Source organism: Astatotilapia calliptera, chromosome 13, assembly GCF_964374335.1.
Source record: "Astatotilapia calliptera chromosome 13, fAstCal68.1, whole genome shotgun sequence".
In the NCBI taxonomy this organism is placed as follows: Eukaryota; Metazoa; Chordata; class Actinopteri; order Cichliformes; family Cichlidae; genus Astatotilapia; species Astatotilapia calliptera.
Window position 1 is genome coordinate 7,914,010 of NC_137434.1, and position 13,860 is coordinate 7,927,869.

Here is a 13,860-nt window from a genome sequence, read left to right on the forward strand (position 1 = left end):
ATTCAAATGTTAACCTATATTTGTGTTATGTTCTCTGTGAGATAAGCTTCATTCTCTGACCAATAGTTCGCAATTTGCTTAAAGTGCTTTGGGCATTACATTATTATTAGAATGATTAGCATGCAAATCTTGTATAGCCCCCGGCACTGGCAGAGGCATCTAGCCTTAAATTGCTCTTTCACACTCATTCTCATTAGACTCTCTTTGGTTGCATCTTATTGCAAGGCCCATAATATACATAAATTACAGTCTGTATTTTCTGTGCTATGCAAGTGTAGCATAATGGGGAAGACCAGTGACACTGATGTGTATGTAAAACGGCCTAAAACCAGTGCTCAGGTAAGCCAGACATTAAAAGGGAAACACACCTTAAGTTTAAACATAAGTATTGCGTGCTGTACTGGAGGAGAGCTACAGGACCTCCGTTTTTCTTTCTTCAGTCAATTACCTCAAACTTCAAATGTTTATAAGCCACACATAAACATTTCCTCAATTAAAATGATGTAGTGTAAAATTATCACTTTTTCAATAATTAACTGCTGAATCTATGGAAATACATTATAGAAAATGTAGTTGAGTAATTGGGGGGGGGGGGATTCAATAGAAAATGTCAAGTATTCTCTCGCTCCACTTTCTGAAGTCTGTTGTTTTCTCTTAAACACACATTTCTTGGGTTAGTGAGCCTGTACATGGTTTTATATTCAGGGTTTAGGTATTGAGAGTGTGCATATTTTATGAGCTATAAGCTATGTTTTCAATAAATAATTGGTAAGTTGTTCAGTAAGAGTGTTGTGCTATTAATGTAATATGAAAAAAAAGTAAAAGATGGGGACCTTGCTCTCTCCTTGACCTTCCTGCAGCCTAAGATGAGAGATGTTACTTAGTTTGCTTTTGCTAAATGAAGTGCACATTAAAGCTGACTGATAAGGCTTATACTATATTGAATGTCATGGAAAACGTGAAAAAAATTCTCTATCTCATCCTCGGAAATATGCAACCATTAACTGGCATCGCTCACTCAGCATAATCGCTGCGTTAATTACATGTGTGACAAGCTGATGAGCACATCAGTGTCTGAAGGTAAATGAGAGTCACAAAGTCCTGTTAATACTAAACAAATTTGGCATTGCAGGTCTGAATCATTTCCTTATTGATTACTAGACTTTGTGTTCTATTTCACACTTGAATTAATGTCTCTCAGCTTTCCCACCACCCACCTCTCTCTCTCTCTAGCTGACTCCCTCTCCTTGTTTCCATCTCTCCCTGGCATGTGCTCCAGTTCATTATTTCTGTCATTTCTTGGTAATTTGGAGTTGGCTGTTTAAAACTTAGAGCCTCTTATTAAGTTTTGGCCATGGTGGATAAGAGGCAGGACTGTAAGAGCACAGAGATAAACTAATCATCTTAAAACCCTAATTATTAGTATCTTACTGTGACAGACTGTTTTTGCGAGGCAGCCAAATTGAGCCTCAAATGAGGAAAGGCATATCTGTGGAAGTGGTAATAATTTTAAGTCATCTCGATCTGGCTTGGTGTGGCAGAATTCATTAGTGCAGATTAGCACTGTGTGTACAAAGTAAATGAGATATCTAATAGCAAACGTGGAGGTCTGGGGACTCTTAATTTCCTCCCCAGTATGAGCGATGATGTTAAGAGGTGATTATATATATATTTTAACACTGTGTAGATTTGTCTGCTCCTTAGCCAAGCAGTTACACTAAACAGTGCCACTAAACTGTCGACCTCTCACCTCGCTCTGTACTTCAGCTGCAGAAAGGTGACAAAAATGAACCCCAAATCAGATTACACTGTGTTACTCTGATGCAGAGGCAAGCTGTTTTTTTCTGTGAGGATATGAAGGGAGTTAATTATGTGTGTAAGGAGAAGGTTGGGGAAAAAATAATAAGATTACAAAGAATAATTTGCTGATATAATTACACCAAAATTGGGTACACACAATCGTAAAATACATGTATTGCTTGACCTGGGTTAGCCAGTGAAATAAATCCTCCTTCTATAGCCTTTGTTAATTTGTTTTTATCATCTCCAAGTGGTGTTTGTGCAGGCAGTTCAATTTGCATGTGTAATTCCACTGTGCAAATTGACAACAAGTAGATAATTCGAGGAAATAGGCTGGTTGCAGGCCCCTGCTATCTTCCCATGCCTATTCATTTTGAGGAACCGCTGAGGCATGAAACTCATACATCAACTATTTCCTGACAACGCTTAGGCTTATTGTCCCCTAAAATGTCATTACAGCCATTATTTATGAAGCTAATTCATTTATTAAACCATATTTACTCTGACAGAATTTGTCACATTCTATCCATATCCTGAGCATTGCTTTTGAACATTGTCTCACAATGAGTATGTGCGAACACGTACGGCCTCACAAAGTTTTGTATCAGCCCAATTTGCCTCCATAATAGTTGGAATATTGCGACAGGAGTTCTGCGGTTTTTTGACTTTTAAGGGAAACTTTGCTAGAAGCTCGTACCGTGTGTCACAGAAGTCCTCTAAAAAGTACTTTGGTAATAGCTGACATCCCGCTTTGTGTTTTTGTCCTAATAGAGACGAGACTGCATGAACATAATCAGATGGAATATTTTAGTAGCATTGATAAATCTGCCCTCTGACAGCCCCCTTCTTAAATGAGTATGTATTAGTCACTTTTAATGCATTGCAGTAAGGCTGAAGAGTTCTTACGTCAAGCCTCCTGGCCTGTTGCTGCTGACTTATGGATCTGTCAGTTTAGCGCCGCGTACTTCATGACAGTGTGGATAATTTGCAATTGTGAGCAATGAAGTAACACATAGGGGGGTCATAAATTTTAATGTTACATGTTCTCCCTGGATAATTCCGTCACACCATTCTCTCGTATCTCTTCCTTTGGACTTACCTGTCACCCAAAAGCACTTATCACAGCAGTGGCGATGAGTTGTGTTTGAACTGTTTTACAATATTGATTTGGAGGCATGACATTTTAATTAATACTGGGTGTTAGCTGTCATATAGGCCGCCAGCCTCATTGGTTAGAGTATGAGACAGGCGAGGTAGGGGCAACGGAGATAAGACTAAAGCACTTACAGTGAAAAGGCTGTAAAAAGGGATCAATGTGGAAAGAGAGAGACAGTCATGGGTTGAATTTAAGGTAGAAAAAACAGTAATATCTGCGCTCACTGTATTTCTGTCAAGGTCTATTCTCTCGCCAATAACACAAATCAGTGAGACACAGCGTGCCTTCTGTCTTCCACAGGTTGCAGAGTACATCGTGTTATTGGGAGTCTGTGTTGCCAGCAAACCCAGAGAGAGTCTGCGTGCTGAGAGACGACCAGGGGGAAATTAGGTAACTTTGTAGCACTCCATTGAACAGCAATAAGCTTTTAGGGCTTAGCAAGCATAAACACATTAAACTGATGAGATTCATCAGCACTCTTGTGTCAAATCTATCGTGCCCAAAGGCAGAGCTCAGCAGCAGCAAAGTGCAGAGAAAGAGAAGGGTTGGCGACAAACCAGTGCTGTTTCCTCTGGATGTTTGCTGGTTTATCCAAACAGAGTCAGGTGATCAGCTGGAACCTCAGAGTTTGATAATGATACACAGTGCTACCCCTGGAAGAGCAGAAATGTTTAGCCATTGTAGGGTCAGAACATTGGCTCGAATGATCAAAAGATTTATTTTTTTATGTTAATTCACCAGTTTACTATTTCATCATTAATTAGTCAGTTAATTACAAATGAAATACAGGGATTGGATCAAATATGAAAAAAAAAGTAGTAAAGTGTTTGCAAAAACCACCAGATACCAAAGTAGTTTCTTAAATTTGTTTACTTAAATTTACGATAAACCTTGCTGGTCAGAAATATTTCACACCAAAGAGTGCATACGCCAAATTTACAGCAACAAATACAAATACAGGTTGTTATATACCATGCAGATAAGAGCTGAACAAGAAACTACCTATCCATGTTCGTGTTTTTTTTACAGATGTATGATATTGTGAGTTTCCCTACGTACAGTACAAATACTGCATGTAAAATTTTGGTTTTCAGCTTAAAGCTTTGGTAAAAGAACAAAATATTGAGTATAATTAAATCTGTGTATGAACTATGTAATGACTAAAAAAATAATTATTTGCAAAAAAAAATCAAGTTAAATTCATAAAGCTTTACGAAATGACAAAAAAGATACATTTGCAACGTTAAGGTTGTGTTTCTAGCTGAATGAGACTTATCAGTTCACTCATTTCAGGGCAATAGTTGTTATAGATGTGCACCAGATTCAAACCTAGTTGGAACTGAATGCTGAACAGCATAGCGCTAAACATTAGCACATGTTCATTTGCAGCTAGTTCACCATATTTGGTATTTAATTGGTGTAATCTCAGAGCTGCAAAGCTGGAGGACCTTATGCTGATAAAATGATACATTTAAATTGAAATATTTCTTCTCAAAGGTAAGAAGGCCCTTCAACTTTATTTCACCATTTATCTGTTGTCTGTTCTTTTCCAAATCATTATAGCCTCTTGCCTTCTGGATAGTTTCACTGGAGGCAGCCAGATCGGCATGAAATTAGCTCGGTTTGAATCTTTATATGGTCCAATCAGATGAGCTGAGATTTAATCTTTGCTGGCCTGCCCTACCAGAGTCCGACCCCTCAGATGAAATGGACTACATATTCATAGGTTCACTTGCATGGTTGATTATAGCAGCATAAATGGAAGGTACAACCTCTCTTCTGTTTTTCTTTATTCCAATTTTCCTCTGTCTGAGAGTGAAGACTGAATATTAAATGTGCATTCCCCCTCACTGAATATGAGCAAATCACAATTTATGCAAACACACAGTGCACATCTGATCTCATTTTTGAAGTTGTGTCTTTTTTAAATATCCACATTTTAAAATCTACTGTATAATACACATAGAAGTGAGCGTTGTATTTATATCGAAATAGTTAGCATGCTCTCAGAGCTATTTACCCTGACATAAAATAATGTCTTGAAATAATGGGGGAATATTACCTGATGAATTAATTATGATGATAGCATCTAGGGTAGGAGGCTTAAATGCCATCTTAAATTACATGCAAACATTAGAAAACTTTCAACTTGTCTCATTTGCATGAAAGAGGCAAAACTATGCATAAATATAAAGGCTTCCATGGTGAAGGAGACCTATACTCACCAGGATGTAGAAATTAGAAATGACAGACACGATGATAGCATATGTATAAAAGCCTGTATGTATGTTTTTAAGTGTCTCATACATATGCATATATACACATACATATCACAAAGGTTATCGCTTATTATTTTAAAACTAAATTTGTTTTCCTAATGACGCTGTGGCAATTTTCCTATTGCTATGTTTGAATGTCAGAAGTGATTGTTTCCTGCACAGTTCTCAAATTTTAATTGACTTATTGCACAAATGGCAATTTAGAAACAGGAAATTAAAGTGGTTATTTCCCAGATAACAAATGAACTGAATCAAAATACTGATGTAACTCATTGCATTGTTTCGTTATGTGCACTGTGCAACAAAGTCGGATAAAAACATGTAAAAGAGGTTTGGTGGACGAGATCTGATGGGAGGATGTCTACCTAAGAATACACTGGAAATCCAACATATGAAGTGATTTCTAATCATGTTGTTTTCTAAATATGCCCTGCTGGTCTTCTTTTGTCATAATAAAATAAGGGTTTTGTTGGCAATTTTTTGGTCCAAGTCAATCTCTTTTACCTTTAGCTTCTCAAGCAGCTCTTCTACATTTGCTTATTGAAGCCACATGTGCTTCATTGTTAGAATATTTTAGATGCCTTGTATTTGTGTTACAGTAAAGAATGAATTCTTTCTTCTCTTTGTCTCTTTCCTTTTTTCCTCTTTCTTCCTCCCTTCCTTCACAAAAGAGTTCAGTACTAATTACGCTCACACACACCTGCAGTAAGTTCACAGGTAAGCTCTCCATCACGGCATCATGGCAAAAAAAGCCCCCATATTGTGGAAATCTCCTTCTCCTTGGAGAAAGAGAAGAGGAGAGAAAGTGGAAGAAGGAATGCCTTGCCTTCCTCATTACACTGCTGTCATTTACTCTTCATCCCCCGTACTCTTTAGTGGCATTAAGACGGGATGTAAATTTGACAGTTAACGCTGTTAGAAAATGGCTAGTTCAAGAAGGGCAGGAATTAGAGATGGGCATTAGGCGCTGATAAGCTCCTTTCCTCTGCCGCGGCGGCTGCTTAACATTCATGGGAAAGTCATCATCAAACAACGTTATCACAGCTCTGTTGACGGCTGAGGAACATCATCACTATGATAATTTTTTTTATAGCTGTGAGCCAAAAAAGCACTCTTTTATTTCAGCGGTTTGTTAATGAGATAGGAGCTTGTTGGTATGGGCAAATGCAAACTTGCCACTCTCCAGCATTTGTTTGAGTCCCCCCCACCAAACCTCCTCCTCCTCCCATGACTCCTGCTGCACACCCCCACTCCCCCTCCACACTGTTTAATGTTGCAGCGAAGAGGGGGGGGGGCATTTTTATGTACTCCTTTCGAAGTGCTCTGTGTACATTGCTGAAGGAGGGCCTTTATGTGTACCTTTGCAGATCAGTCGCTCAAAGAGAGGAAAACACGGTTATATCAACAAACACTCTCTCCTAACAGCCCTGTAGCTGGCACCTGTCACTCACCTGGGATTTAGCCATAGATCTGAATAGAGGGAGAATTTCGATAGTTATTGAAGCTGTGTAAACTCCCAGCAGCAATAACATATGACCAACCCTCCTATTAATGATGAAAAGGCTACTTAAAACTGTTGGATCTTGGGGCCTTTGGTAATTACAACTGTAAATCATTTCCATTGTTTCTTTCTATGTATTTATTGAGCTCCTAACAGTTCAGTTATGAGTAAGCTCAGATGATGATTTTTTTGTTTTGTTTTGGGTTTTTTGTGCTCAGCTACCAGTGGAGCAATGCACATGTGTGCTAGCTGCCAAAGCTAAGCAGCTTTCTTATGGATAGGGATAGAAACTGTGGGCTGTAGATACCAGAATCAGATTTTGGCTTTATCATTGTTTGTGTTTGTGGAGTGGGTTAAGAGAGATTTAATCTTTAGAAATCCTTACTGAGGGAGTTGAAAAATCATCTCTAGTTTGCTCTAATTACTTCTAAAAGTTTTGTTTGCACTGTAGTTAGCATGCAAAGGTGCGGTGATGTATAATGTAGTTGTAAAAGTTTATTAGGAAAGCTCAGATTTCAGAGAATAACTGTGATAAACAACATACAGCTTGGTCTTGGCTTTTGTGAGATGCCAATTTAGGTATTTACTGTGAACGTGACCCAATATTATTCTGAGTGGAGACAAAACAGAAAATGTACATGCATATGTAACACTGGTAGTTGGATATTAAGTATGTCACTACTTTTCAGTGTTTTACCTGATTCAGAAATGTCTGCATGTATGACTGCAAAATTCGCATAGATGACACACTGTCAGTGTGTTTTAGTTCTCTCCAGGTGACGAGAACTTACTTTATGTGGAAAGAGCTGCAGTGCCTATTCAAGAAATGACATATATTCTGGCATCCAGCAGGAACATCTCAAAGCCAGGCAGAAGAAAGCAGTAGCAAACTGCCTGTCTAGGTGACACAGTGGAGCTTCAGGTAATCATTATGGCAGATGTAAAAGTCAACACTTTCTGGCATAGAATTACACTAGACAGAGATTCTTGCATAAAATTTCACCATGCTGACTAAAATTCTTTGCTCTGAGGTGCCGTAGTGTTAAAAATGGCTTCTTTTTTTCCTTTTCTTTTTTTACACCAACTTCGTTATGAGAGTTGCATGGTGCTTCAGCCAATGAGACTTTGGCTAATGATGGGCAGAGTGACACTGTTATTGCATGATTTATATTTGGAAAGCTGTGCAAGAACTCAAAAAAATGTCCTCTCTCAGTATATTACAAATAGTACTGATTTTGGCAGTGTATGTCATATACTTTTAATTGTATAAATAGGTTATGAATAAGTCATGAAGATAGCTTTTTATATTTAGGACAAGTACAAATGACATGAAACCACCAAATAAACCCAAAGTGCAAAACACTAATTAATTGTGCAAATAAACGATCATTACTGCATCATTACTTGCTCACAGATGTTTTGATTCCAGTCTGAAAAGAAAGAAAAAAAACAGCTTAATGTTGGCGTTTGGTGAAATGTTGTTTATTCATTAATGTCTTTGTTTAGAAGGTGAATGAACTGAACTGCATTTTATTCCACTCTAATGAGTTTCATTGAACGATTGGTGTGAAAACTGACAAAGCCGCAGTGTATCTTTGTGTAGGTCAGCTTGTGCAGTTTGGAGCGGTTTTATTTTTCCGTGGAAAAATGAGTACGACGCAAATAAATCACAGATGTTTTGCAGTCTCTGGTGTCTCCGTCTTGAGACAATTGCAAAGCATTACGCGGGCCCTTTGTCAAGTTCATTCAGCAGCCCTGTGTGCTGTAAACCACCATTGCTTTGTGTGTAGCTGTGTTACTTTGTGCCACTTTTCAAATGTGGATAGATCTGTGTTAGCAACCCAGAACCACACAGAAAATAGATTTAATATTATAATCCAATGGGATTTGTTCCTTTGTGCTTTCTAATGTAAAAAATATATATCGCTAGATTAAATGAACCTTACAGTCGTTTCATATACTTAAATGTTTGTCATTGTCAAACCATTCAGAGCGACACACTTGCTGTCGGTGTACCAAAATTTTCACATGAAACCAAGAAAAAAACTCTAAAAGAAACATTTAGAGCTGCGTTGGAGGAGCTGGGGTTGAGTCTTTGGCTCGCTCGCTTGTAAACTCCTCATAACTAAGATACAGTTTGGGTTTCCTTATTTATGATAATGAAATGTAATTCCACCCTTTACTGACATGCAGCGCTCTTATACTCAGTAAATTATTCCCTTTTTACCCTTACCTCCATATTTTGAAGCCATTACTTAATCACATTGTCAAAATCCCCATTCCCTCTCATCAATCCCACACTGAGCTTTATTTGTGATCCTCTCTTTCTTTTGCCCTCACTCATTTTATTCACTCCATTTCTCTCGTTCAGTTTTGCTGCACATTGGTGTTTATTTTTTTCGAGGTTGACTGGATTACCCCTGCCGAAATAGCTGTTACTCAGATTTTAGGTCATCTACAAAATCCATTAGGGGGAAAATAACCCCGTTTTTTTTTTCCTACCATGCATATTGCTCTGCTGTTTCTCATCTTTTGGCTCCAGAGTTTTACAGTGATATAAGTCATCTCCCACAGTTTTGTCACCTTAGAAATTTAAGGTTATTGTGCTATCAAAGACAAATGTTTTTTTAAGAGAACAAGGCTATGTGATATATTAACAGCTCTAGCTCTTGTTCAGTATGGATACTGAAGTGTTTCACATTATTATCAATAACAGAAGCGCTGTATGAGAGCCAGCTGTAGCAGTTCTCATAATTCATAATATATTAATTTATAATTAGCCGGTTTAATGAAAGTGATATCGCAATATTAGTTATTAGGTGTACAGTTTCAACAGAAACAAATCTGCTCATTCAGTACAATAAAAGTGGCCACATGAAAGAAATAAAGTGAAGAAGCAAAGAGTATTGAAGCTAACGAAGTGTATTACACACTTATTAAAGTAATTTTCACTTTGCCTCCCAGACCTGGCCAAAAACACTTTCAAAATCTCATTGTACTCCAAGGTAGGCTATGCAGAGGTTTTTTCCCCCCCCTTGTTAACTTTGAAGTAAGCTCAAAAACGTATAGGTAGACAGGGGTGGCATCAAATAATCAGCAACTTCAAAAAGCATGCTGCCACTTAGCACTCCTAAAGCTAATGTCCCCAAGACATTCAGAATGGAAATTATTCAAACTCATTTAGTGGCAGCAAATTGGTCTAAGTTCAATCAGAAAACAGACTGACACTGAACAAGAAGTGCAGCCTAATTATACTTGTTTGTCAAATGAAAATTTCATTTGGGCAGAAATGAAACCTTCGAGCAACTTCTTTTAAGGTGAGCTCCTAGTTGTATTATCAGCTAAATGCAGTAAAATCCATAATCATACGATGATAATGAAAATGGAGCCAATGTTAACATTCAGGCTTCCAATGCCCCGGGCATATGGCGATAAAAATTAAGTACCATAGTCCTCTGCCAGGCACGCTGACACCCGGGCTGGTCTTTAGCCTCTTAGATGCGTTTTTGCATTTTAAAAACTTTATCAAAGCACTGTTGCAATGTGGAAAATGTCAACGTGAAATGCACTGAAGGCAAATTGGAATTTCATTAATAGTAAAATTATTGCTTTTGACTGATGTATTACTATGCTTGTTAAAAGCTAGAGAGTGGAACGCTCGTCTGTCTGGTCGGCAGCCTTGCCTCTTCTTGTCCCGTGCGATTTGCTTAAAGTTAGAGATCTACTTTTCTACTCAAAATGGAAACATGAAGTTGCTAAAGTTGAAGTGAAGAATATCTAGTTGAAGACACCCATTTATGGCGTGATCGCTAAGGCTGCTAACCAGAATACACCAAAGATAGTGAGCTTATTCAAGAGAGAGAAAAGGGGACAAAGTCTTTGTGGTGTTAGATACCTTCGACATTTATATCGAGGTAGTTTCATACTTGCTCTGTCTGTCCCTGCTTAAACATGGAGGTGATGCTAACCTGCCGATTGACCAACACAATGTGGATTTGTGCTGTAGAGCAGTGAGGTGTCTTCTCATTGTTAAGTGTGGTGACATCTAATCTCCACTATAGAGAGGAGGCCCTTGGGATCGCTGTGTGGATTGGAATCACAGGTAAATAGGCCTAACCTGGTGTGAAGGTATCAGTTCACTGAGACTTGTGCTCATTCATGAAGCAGTAGTGTTTATTGATTTACCCTGTAATCCTCTCAGTGTCAATGTCGTCATTGACGGAAGCAAAATGGCGTGCTAGGTGGAGTGCATTTTTTGACAGCCAAACAAGACAACAGATTAGTTGGAACAGAATAGATGTCATTAATGCTTTCCCATGTGACACTTAGTAGACCAGAAATATGTGTTTTAAAAATGGTAAATAACATAATGAGTCAGCTGCTGTGCATCTCTGGTGTAAAAAATGCAGACTATCTATTGCAATACAGCAAAAACACTGAGACAATAAGCTAACTGGCTTCAAAATTAAGTAATTGTAGTTGATGAGTGTTTCTTTACGAGCTTTCTGTTTGCAAATTTGAGTCATGAGTCTTCATTGCGTCTGCTTTGTTTCTCTGTTACTCAGCATCTGTCTCACACACATGACTTTTAGTGTTTTTCTTACACTCGGGAAGAATACATATGAAATGCTATAACAAAATATTAAAATGTTACTAAAGGGATATCATAACCACAACAGTATGAGCCATACTTTTTTTAGTCTGCTGTACAAATATGAAAAACTAAGTGTTTGGTTGTGTTGCATTCACACGTCACCGTATAATGCATTAAAAACAAGCAAGTGCCACAATCCAATATAATAATATTTCTTTTATCAAAATGTGTCAAAAACAATGTTGTCTGTCATAAGCTATGGTTGCCGTTAACTATAAATTCCTGGAAGTCACATCCTCCCGTGGACCCTCTCATGGTGTGGAGGTCACTCTGTTGTTTTTTTGTGCTGGTCACAAATATGTCACGCAGTGTGGTCAAGGCATAAAAAGGCTTTGACTATATCAGTTTACAGTGCCGTATATTTTATTTATTTTAAATCTTTGTGTCAGATATTTTAAAAATGGCATGCTATTACTAGTGGCAATCAAAGCGCGGTATATTATAACTACTATTTTGAATCAGTCTGATAATTGTGTAATATACCAGTGCAGCACACGGTAAAGCATGTCGCGTTCCCTTTCTTCGATAACATCTACTTTTCACCATCGCATACCGGTTACACTGCTACCTGGTACAGTGTGCAGCTTTTGGTAATTTCAAATAATTCCAATCTGTAAAATGTTGTCACTCTTTTCATCTAGTCTAATGACAGTATTAATTGGATTTGTAATGATGTTTTAGACAAACCTATTTCACCAGACATCTTTCAGGCAATGGCCTTCGTGATAACGATGAATAGTACATGTCTGGCATACAGTAGCCGTGGAGCCCGCACTGAGGCATTTCATAGTATTTGTAGTGGAACTCTGACCTCTTGTGCTTTATTGTGGAAGTGCAGACTCTTTGTGCTATTCTCACACTGCTGGTAATAACAGACTCTGTCATGCAATATCTTTGTAAGTAGGAACTTATATTTAAGAAATTAAATCTTCTTAGAGGCCCCTTTCACAGCTCCTCTATATGTAGCACTTTAGGGACCCCTCAGGTGACATCCAGAAAACTACCATAATAGTCCCAGGCACAGGTTTGGTGATATTTTGAAAGGTCCTAAGAAATGATCCACAAGGATCCATTTATAGGCTGTTCACACTGGAACTGTGAAGGAACCTTTATAAGTTTCTGAAAGGGTACTTGAGAGTGCTGCTTAACCCAGGCTACTGTACCAGCTGTAACTGAACAAATTTGCAGTCAATGTCATCATCAAATCTGTATTTAAGTAACATTTTCCTGCTGCCTTATGGTCCTACTTTTTTCCACTATTTTGTTCATGACCTTTGCTGTCTAACATCCCCAGCAGCCACCCTCCAGTGCACACAGTTAAAGCAAAATGCCATTAAATATTCCTAATATCCCTTAATCCTTCAACAGTACGGCTCTAACTCTTGTCATATGCAACGAAACAGTGTAACTTTTTTCTAAGCCCTGCCTCTCAGTGTTATACGTGGTCAGTAGCAAAACAATGGGAGTCAATGATAGTCTCTCAGAGGCCATAGATAACATTTGGACACAGATCAGTTTGATGCACTTAAAAATCCACCAATTTACACATGGAGCATGTCACACAACAAAAGGTCTAACATTTTAAACAGAAGGAATTGTGTCAAAAAATAAGACTGAAGTAATACATCAGGTTGTTGCTTTGAACAAAAAGGAGCAAAGTAGACTGTTAGCTGACCCGGTCATCTGTTGATTGCAAGCAATTCAAGAAATGAGTTTAATGGAGGTTTCATGATCAACATGAGGTAATGTGGAAAATGATGTGGAAACATTTGTTACAGCTGGTAGTTTGAATCACATAGACATCGGCAACAGAGTTATTTCTTACTATAAAACAGTCACATTAAACTCTTTTTGATTATTTTATCACCACAAAATTAATTAAAATATTATTTATTAAATATCTGAAATATGAAGAAAATTCATTTTACCAGTAAAAGCAAGTATAATGTCATCCAGTGACATTTTTATATCAATTTCAACTTTAAACTTCTGGCATAAAATTAACTGTAATGTACGCTTTATTAACTTTGTTTAACCCGTGATAGATTCTTCTTTGAGTTGCCTTTAAAGAAGCTTTAATAATATCAACACAACAAACCAGTTACATTCTCCAAATTCTTCTCTTATCTTTTGTCTCTTTGCAATTTGAAACCCTTTCTGTAAAAGTGTTGCTCTCTAAAGGCACTCACCGAATTATAAAAGTTCATCTAGAGTATCTCTGCTAGAATATTTCCTTCCTTTGAACCGTCACTGTACAGATATTGAGAAACGTGCTTAAAAAATGTGGGTTTTTATGTTTTCGTGCTGAGTTCTTGTTTCTTGACCAACTGAGTTCATGTTCATCTTTATTCCTTTGCTGTCACCCGAGATCTATAAATTTCAAGCTTTAAAGTTGCTATAAGAAAAGTAAAGACATTCATGGACTCCTGCATAACGCGTTTGCCATTTTTGATTCATCTTACGAATCCAT